Below are 10,381 nucleotides of genomic sequence, written 5' to 3'. Positions count from 1 at the left end.
ATTTTCAGGATTCCAGAATTACCATTCCAGATTCCAGTCAATTTTTGGCTATTCTCCCATCATTTTCAAGTCAAGGTTTCTTCTTGACATTTGTTCCCCTATGTCTCAGCTTTCCAACAAGGTAAATTTCACTTCATTTGGAGTTATACACAATAAGTTATAATTACATTACCAATTCTGGTTCACAGGCACAGTACCCTGTGATTTTCAGATTTCAAGTATTCAGGTCAATATTTGCATTCCACATTTGAGTATCTTATACTCAGAATTTGTGTAAAGTCTCTAAATCAAAGTTGTAGCCCTATGTCTTAAGTTTCCAGAACAATTTGGATCATCTCAATTAGACTTATATATTGTAAGTTATGCTAATTTTAGTACACAGGTATCATAGTACATTCTACTAGAATCTCAGGCAATTCCAGATGCCGAAATTTCAACTTGCCCTAGCAATTTGGTTAAGTTGCCCTGGAAATTTAGTTTGGGTCAAATCATCAAAGTTGTAGGTATGGATTTCATCTTTAATTTGGCACTGATTTCACAACAATTGGAGTTGTGAAACTCAAGTTATAGCCATTTGAACCTACTGGACACTAGTTGTCCAGAATCTGTTTCATTTCAGATTCCCCCCTTCCATCAAAAGTTTAGTAATCTTATTCACTCATATGACTAGTTGCATTCCAAATAACTTAATTTAGGCATAAATATATCATTTCAAACATGTGAATTCTAACACCCAATTTTAGAAACCCTAAACCCCAAGTGCTGGAATTTTAAATTTCTTATAATTAATTAGCACTAACCTTGTTTTAAGCTTCAACCAAGCTCACTCCACACTTCCCAATCAATCAAGCTTGTTTCCCCTTACTCCAACTTCCTTGGCTGAATCTTGGCTGCCCCAAAACCTTCCAATTTTCTTTCCTTTCTTGCTTGTCTTCCTCAATTAAAGGTTCTAGGTAAATTTTCTAGCAATTTTCACTAAGGTTTGTTAAGAAAATTAAGGTGTATGAAGCTTTATTTATTTATTTATTTATTTTTTTGCTTCAATGGTGGAAGAAAGGTTTGAGAGAAATGAAAGAGAGAGAGAGTCGGCTACATGAAGACCAATTTTCTGCTCCTTTATTTACTTTTTTTATATTTATAATTATTTAGTAATTAATGGCAAAGTTGTAAATATATTAGAATGGCAAACTTGTAATTTCTTTAATCTTTATAATCATTTATTTTGACTTTGTTAATAATTATATTTAATTTTTATAATCTCAATTAATTAAACTAATTTAGCTTTATGACTTAATTAATTTCATTCTTGGTCAATGTGGGACTTCCAAATTTCATTGACCAAATTTTACTCTTATCGAGTTTTCAGTTCGCCTTTTTTTTTTAATACCCGATAAGTCCTTCTTTTAAATTTTTCCTTAGCTTTTCATTTGCTTATTTGAACCTATTTCTTTGCATTTTCTTGACTTATTGATTGTCATTAATTTTCATTTATTCTTCAATTTAGTCCTAAATAATTATCTCACAGGGTTCCCTACGAGTCTGGGGTTGGCAACTGTATTCACAATCGCTTCCCGTTAGAGTCACCCATCGCCGGGATCTCTGCTCATTTAACTGAGTTGCACTTCACTTCTTTTATTTTTCTTTAATTTTTCTTGATCTTTATTTAACCATCTTATGACTCTCACTCTAGTTCAAGTGTAGTTCCAGACATCCTGACTGTCTGAACAAATGTCAGTCATCGGAACAGTAGAATGTACGGACTACCTAAAATGAGGACGTTGCAACAATTGTGGCATAACTACTATGTGGGGCCTACTTTGGGCACCACTAGTATTTTTTTTTTGAATTCAATTAAATCTTAAAAAATTATAAATTAATTTTGCATTTAAATTAAAATAATTAATAATTAATATTTAATTTAAAATTTTAAAAAATTAAAAATAAATTAAAAAATTAATTTGAAAATTTAAAATTAAATTAAATTTAAAAGTTAATTTAAATTAAAAATTAAATTAAAAAGTAAAAGACTAAATTAAAAAATATTAAATAAAAATTAGTTAAGAAAATTTGTTTTCGTCAGTAATTACTAACGAAAAATTTTATCTGTAAATAGTTGGTAATTTATAAGAGTAAAATCTTGTAACACCCTCACTGTAGCAATTTCGTACATTCTACTGTTCCGGTGACTGGTGTCGGTCCGGACAGCTAGAACGTCTGGAAAAATATTTAGACTAGAGTGAGAAATCATAAATAACTCAAATATTAATAAGAAAAATTTAGGAAAAATTTTAGAAATAAAATACAAACAAGTTAAATGAGCCGGTGCCCTAGCGATGGGTAACCTAGTGGGAAGTTGCGGTCTTCGCAGCTAGGAGCCCTAAACTAGGGAGAAAATTCATGAAATAATTTTTGGGACTCTAGAGAAGAGTCATTGAGGTTTCTATGGTATTAGAATGCCAAGAAAATGTTTAGAAAAATTTTAGATCGGTACAGACAATTTTAGTTTGTTAAGCCAAATAGAGGGCATTTTGGTCATTTCGTCTTCAGAGATGATTTTTGGCTGACTTTTCCAGTTAAGTAAATAATTATTATGACATAAAATGTGAATAAATATTGTTAAAAATTTAATTAAAAATGAGTAGAAAAGAAAAGAAAAGAAAAATGAAATAAAAGTCATATTTATGACATAAGCATGATGTAACTAAAGCCTCCACCCAATCACAATTTAACAAATTAACTAAAGAGATAAAAATGAAAAAAAAAAAAGAGATAAAAACAAAAAAAAAAAGTCAGCAGCCTCATCTTCTTCTCAAACAGCCGAACCAAAGAGAGAGAGAGTGAGAGAAAGAATCCTCCATTGATGCACTCATCCAAGCTTCAAATCGTAGCCAACTACACCATAAAACCTCATAACCTGTTCATGAAAAATTGATCTTACACCTTGGGCAAGTTAGAGGCAGCAAAAAGAAGAGACAAGGAAGAGTTTTTCAAGCTTGGGAAAATTTCAAAAGAGGTTAGTGTCCAATTCCTTTTCTCTTTCCTTCAAATTTCTTGTTAGAATGATAGATTGAACTAGGAAATGTGAAATTCCATTAAAAATAAATATGTTAAAGTGTCACCCCATTTTTCAGCAGCCATGGACTTATTAAGGTTTTGATAATTTCTTTGGATTAAATGAGCATGTAAGCTGCCCTTGATGTGAACTTAACACTTAACACATTGAATTGTAAGTTAATGGAAGAGTAGAGAAATTGACAACTTAGGGTTTTGAGCAAATTGGAGTTTTGCTCCTATAATGGTGTAGGAACATTTTAATGGTCAATTGGTGACCATTTGGTAAGTTTTAAACTTAATATGAAGTGAATTGAGTCATTGAATGTTGGAAAGGGTAGGTTGCCTTGTGTGCTGCATTTTGGACTCTTGGAGTCCAGTGTGTTTGGAGAGCCTTAACTGAACTTGTGTAACTCCAATTGGTGCAAGGCCAATTGGAGGTTAAACTAGATACATAATGCCACAACTTTGGTGAAGGAACCCTGCCCAGAAAACCAACCTAAGTGGCCCTAAAAATTGACCTAATCCGGGTGACCAATATGTTGTCCCTAGAAAATGACCAAATGAACAGTGTTTATTCATTTTGTCATAACTCAGTGTAGAAATGTCCATTTGATCTGAATTTGATATCAATGGAAAGCTTAGACAATTTAGGACAACTTTCATGAAGACCATAACTCTAAATTCTGACCAAAACTAAATGAAATTGTCCATCAAAATCAGGACATCAAAACTGTAGAATTGATTCTGCCCATAAATTCTGGAAAATTTACAGTCTGGCCAGTTATGGTATTTAGGTCATAACTTAAGCTAGAAAACTCCAAATTGGGTGATTCAAAAAGTGAAATGTAACTAGACACAATAAAGAACAACTTTGATTAAGAACACTTGGCTAAATTCTCACTATAGAATGGCCTAATGGAATAGTGAACTCTAGCTCTCAAAAAACTAAAATTTTGATTTATTCTCCATTGGTTAGAAGTATGGATTGGCAACTAATGCTAACACTTTTGGGAATCAAAATGTGGTAAATTTATGTGATTAGGAGTCATGTAACTATTATGCATTGAAAAGTCAATAATTTGACTTAAAAAGTAAAATGAATAGTAACCTTATATGTAAAACATGAAAATTCAATCAATAACTTTGTAATGTGCCCTAGTACACCTAGTAAGATTGATTTGGATAGGTTGGCATGCTCATGTAACTATTATGCATTGAAAAGTCAATAATTTGACCTAAATAGTAAAATAAATAGTAACCTTATATGAAAAACATGAAAATTCAATCAATAACTTTGTAATGTGCCATAGTACACCTAGTAAGATTGGTTTGGATAGGTTGGCATGCCAATAGGGTTCAGTTAGCAGTACTGTACATGGCATTATGCCATTCTGTGATTTTATGGCTTTTAGCCATTCTGATATTATGATGATACTTGGCCTTGTGCCTAATGTTTATTACAGTTTATCAGCTATTTTGTTGCACACCGGGAGACACTATAGGTTACCTGTTTACCTGTTTATCAGCTATTTTGTTGCACACCGGGCTCGAGGTACTTGATACCCAGTGCCAGTTTACCTGTTTATCCAGTCCAGTCATCCAGTATAGGTTACTTGGGCAACCAAAAATGGAAGTTGATAAACTTAATGAAATAATTTATGTAACAAGTACCAAATAAATAGACTACAAGTAATTACCAAAAATTTATCTGCATGAGACATTAATATATAAACTGCATGTTCATTTCTTTTTAGTTCTTTTTATTTTATTATTGGACCACTAAGCATTATTGTTTAGCGCGTTGCTTTTTGCCATGCGTAGGTTCTGGAGAGACTGACAGAGAGCTCAGTAGACCACAGACTGGGTGAGAACGTTCACAGTTCTGCATAGTATCCGTGTCACTTCACAAACTTCAGTACATTGGTAGGACACTAGGTCCCATTTTGATATTGTGTACTGTTTGTATTTTATACTTAAACTTTTATTTTCTCATGTATAGTTGAAACTCATGTAATATATGTTGGTATTAATGCAAATGTTTGTACTTTGTGTTTATAAATGATAATTGAGTATTTATGTATGATTTGTACATGATTATCATGTAAAACGAATGAATGACAAATAGAAGAATTTTTGAGAAATGGTTGAGAAATATTGAGATTATGTTGATATAACGGAGTTTGAGAATTATGGGAAATGTATTGTAAGTATTTTTCACAGGTTCCGAAGAACTGTTTTCTCCATTTTTATCCGGTACTCTACCGGATTTTCTATAAAATTTTCGGAACCTCAAATGAATTTATAATTTCAATAAATGAGTTAAATTTCACAAATTGCACTTCATAATATTGAAGAAATAAATTAAGGAATGATAAAAAAAATAATTGAGATAAAATAGGGTGTTCCGGTACACTGTATGGCATGTTTTGCTCGGCTATACTGTAGACCGGTAAGGAGTGTCACAAATCTCCTACGAAATTACCTACAAAAAAATTTAATTTATCTATGAAATAATTCGTTGGTAAATTTAGCGATAATATTTTTTTGTCAGTAAAAATTACCTACGCTAGTATTTGTGGATGAAAAAATTTCGTCAGTAATTCGTTAGTAATCACTGATTACCAACGAAATTTAAGTATATTTTATCGGTAATTTTCGTAGCTATTTTTTTAATTTCTTATAGTGATAAAATTTTAAAAATTGATTTTCTTTAAATAATCCAATTAAATAAAAAAAATTAATGAGCCCATGTTCTAGTAATTTAAAGAATTTTTAATTAGCCCAATAAAATAAAAAATTTAATGAGTCCATATTCTAATAATTTAAAACTTATTTTTTTATTGACTCAACTTATTTGAAAAATTAGTTTTCGATATTTTTTAAATTTATTTTTTATTAATAAAAAAGAATTTAAAAAGAATTAAATTGCGAGTAAGATACATAAAACACATAGGTCTAGTTTGTTATACTCTTTATTGGCTCTATACATCTAAATGTTATAATCGTTATTTTTATTGGCCTAATAAAGCAAAAAATTTAATGGCTCAATATTTTAGTATTTTCAAAGGTTTTTTATTGGCTCAAGTAAACAAAAAATTTAATTGACCAATATTTTAATTTTTAAAAGATTAGTTTAAAATTTTCATTTAAGTAATAAAACATATTTTAAAAAAATTCAAATTGTTTGTTAAATACAAAAAAAACCTGTGTCTAAATATCGCATCCATCCAATATCGAATTTAGAGATTCAAACAAAGCCACAACCCTTCAACATTTTAATATTTACTTTAGAATATTTCAAATGTGGGAATATTTTTAACTGTCTCGCACGTTTAGCCTCAAAAAAATCTTAATAAAATTTTAAATGTTGATCTTTTTATTACCAAATAAAAAGTTTAATGAGCTCATATTCCAATAATTTGAAACTTATTTTTTTATAGGTCCAACTTAATTAAAAAATTGATTACTGATATTTTTAAAATTTACTATTAAATAAGATAAAAGAATTTAAAAAGAATTAAATTATTAACAAGATACATAAAACAGCTCTGTCTAGTTGTTATATACACCAATGGCTCTATATATCTAAATTATAGTCATTAGTAATTGATATTTTTTATTAACCCAGTAAAATTAAAAATTTAATGTATCAATATTTTAATATTTTTAGTATCAATATTTTAATATTTTCAAAATTTTGTTTATCAGCACAATTAAATAAAAAATTAATGGCTCTATCTAAATTATAGTCATTAGTAATTGATATTTTTTATTAGCCTAGTAAAATAAAAAATTTAATGTATCAATATTTTAATATTTTTAGTATCAATATTTTAATATTTTTGAAATTTTGTTTATCAGCACAATTAAATAAAAAATTAATGAATCTGTATTTTAATTTTTAAAATATTAATTTTTATTGATTTAACAAAATTGAAAAATTAATGGCCCATATTTTTTAAATTTTTCATTAGGTAATAAAAAATATTTTAAAAAGATTCAAATTATGAGTTAAGTAAACAAAATACCTAGGTTTAAAAGTTACATCCGTTTAATACCAAACTCTGGTGCTGAATAGAGCTACTCTCTCTCAATAATTTTAATTTATATATGTAATTATCCTTTCTATCTTTCTGTCCTTATCATAGCCAAAGTTTAAGGGAATTCCTTACGAATACACTATATTTGGGAAGGGAGGAAAATAAGAGAAGAAAAAAAATATGAGGGGAAAATAACTTTATTTTTTATTGTTTTTGTTTGAATTGAGTAGAAAATAAAGAATGAAGGAAATTTTGTAGGGAAAATAAAATGTTTTGTCCTTTTCTATTTTCTCTCCAAAATGAGGGGGAAATAGGAAGAAAACATTCAAAATTATAAATATAACCCTATATTTTATAGTTTTCCTTTTTAAATTTATGAGCAAAATTGTAATTTTATTATTCATAAAACAACTTTCCCTCTAATATTTTACCCTACAAATGAACATCAAATGACAAAATCAAACAATAAATATGCAGATTTAAAAAAATTTTCAAACAAAATTCTTAAATTTTTACATCTCAACAGAAAAAACCTAGAAGGTTGAAGCTACAGTGAATTGAAGTGGAAATCGGCAATGGTAACGATTGAATGATGAGTCTCTGGCTCTCCGGGACCAAGGATGGCAATGACGATAGAGCGAGGTTCAAGCACACTATGGAAACTGAGGATGATGGGGACGATGGACGATGGTTTCCTGATGGTCGGCCTAACATGCATTTGATTTGAAAATGAAGCAAAAGATTTCAAATGTCAGTATGTTATTTAGTAAATCTCTATTACCAAAAGATAAATTGATTTTGAACAAAATTCCACATTCAAAATAAGTGATAAATGTAATAATTAACAAATATAATTTAGAAAATTTTTTTAAACAAAATTTGGCAGTTTATTAATAAAAATAATAAGATAAGTAAAGCATAATATTCTCATAAGAGAAAAACAAATATAAACGTAAATAATTAAAATATTCTAATCAGAGTTTATCTAGATAGAGTAGGAAAAACTTTTTGGCCAGTAGTAATCGGTCATTTTTTATTTTGGACGTCCAAAAAAGTCTTTTGCAATGTTATTCTTTCGAGAACTTGTTAATTCTGTGCCTCACAGTAGATATTAAACTACTCAATAGAGAAACAGACCGCACTACTAAACTCTATTCAAAATAAGTAACAAATGTAATAATTAACAAATATAATTTAGATATTTACTATTTAATATAATATAATTATTTAATATTTAAATATATTTTAAATTAATTGAAGCCAATTTCCTGATAAAACCCATAAAGTCATAAATTACAGTTATTAAATATTATAATATTATTAAGTAACCTTTATTTTTGTATAATTTGATAATTGCAAACTATTCCATCGTAATTATTAAATTTACCTTTTAGTTTAGTTAAAAACATTACAATTTTTTAAATTTAATAAAATTTATTTTGTTAATTAATCAACATCAATTATAAAATTCATAAAGTGTATTCTAATGACCACATTGATTGTATTATGAACGAAGGCAAGCAGATGAATGGAGCGACACTAGTGTATATAACTGCCTATGAGTCGAGTTACAAAGATCAAACTTTACCATAGTTCTTATTTAATCACTTTAACGAAATTATGTTTCAGTATAAAAAAGAATAAACTATATAAAATTTTATTAACAAAATTTATTAAAAAAAATAAAATTCTCAATAACTTATATTCATTAATTATTTTAATATTATTTTCAATTAACATATATAAACATTTTTTATTATTTAGATTCTTTTGGTTAAACTTAATTTTGAACTGAACCAAACAAAGCGTGGGAGATATCTAGCATTCAATTCAAGTTTCAGGTTTAGTTCTTCCTAAAAGTGATGCACATATAGAATCCATTTCATATGTACGTTGGAGCCAGCAATAAAAAATATTTACCAGAAGAGAAAGCCAAATAGCCTGCATAACCCTCCCGCGTTTACGATGTAGACCAAATTTGGACTCAACCCTACAATTTCATTTAGATTCGACATATTATAATTACAATGATGGAATAGAAATCAAACTAATTCACAATATAATTATGCTAACAATAAAATATGGTATACCTGTCTGGACTATGATGTGGAGGGTGTTTGATTGAGTATTGAGAAGGAATAATTTCCTTACTTTCCACAGGAGACCTAAATGATTGAACTTCACGAGAGTAGAAGAAAAATATTATACCCACAATAATACATGAAACATGGACATTCAAATGAAAACCAGAATTAGATGGATTTGAAAAAGGGAAAAAGATGGTTTTTTTTTTTTTTTTTGAGAATTTATCATCAGGTACAAGTTATCATTGCAATATTAGGAGATTTCTTCAATACACTATGAAAAGCATAAAATTCTAATAAGGAAACCATTAAACAAATTAAAGAAAAATATATTAAAAAATTATGCAAATACATTAAACTGATTCAGATGGCACCACTCTCAAGTCAACACTATATGTGGATGCCAATTGCCATAAACATAATTTTAACAAAGTTATCCCTTGTTGTTAATTAATGCCTTTTCTTACCTAAATTTTTACTTTAGAAGTATGCACAGTGTATTTTTTTAATCAAATAAAAAATTCAAATTAATAAAATTTGAAATAAAAAATTGATATTATTGTAAAGATTAAATTGCATTGGATAAACTTATTCTATTATTTTAATGTAATATTAATTATATATATGTATAGAGAGAGAGAAATTATATACTATTATAGTGCTTTCATATAGGTATACCTATATGAAACGTTAAATCAATGAGTAGTTTACAAATAAGTAAAGTAGTTATTGAATATGAAAGAAAGTATAACTGTCTTTGAAATAAAGGGATAAGAACTTTTGTTAGCATGTAAATTACTCATTAATTTATCATTTCATGTAGATTTGCTTATATGGAATCACGGCAATACTATAAAATTACTCATACGATTAAAAAAAAAAAAGAAATGAAAACAAAAAGAAGTAAATACCAATCAAAATTAAATAAATTTAATATTTTAGAAAATATAAATCAAAATAATTTATATTTTTATTGCGTAACTGTTTATCTTAAAAAAAAATTGATTCATTAAATTATGTGGTAGTGAAAAAACATAATATGCACTCAATTTTGATTTGATTCCCAATTTTCTATTTATTTGATTTTGGTTAAAAAAACTAATTTATTTTAAATTATAACAAAAAAAATAATTAAAATTGATGAAAGTCAAATTTTATTTCTAATATTAGGATTTTTTTAACATTAAAATAATTTTACTTTAT

This window comes from Hevea brasiliensis, chromosome 18 (assembly GCF_030052815.1).
Source record: "Hevea brasiliensis isolate MT/VB/25A 57/8 chromosome 18, ASM3005281v1, whole genome shotgun sequence".
In the NCBI taxonomy this organism is placed as follows: Eukaryota; Viridiplantae; Streptophyta; class Magnoliopsida; order Malpighiales; family Euphorbiaceae; genus Hevea; species Hevea brasiliensis.
The sequence above is the reverse complement of the archived record's forward strand: the minus strand, read 5'-3'. Positions refer to the sequence as shown.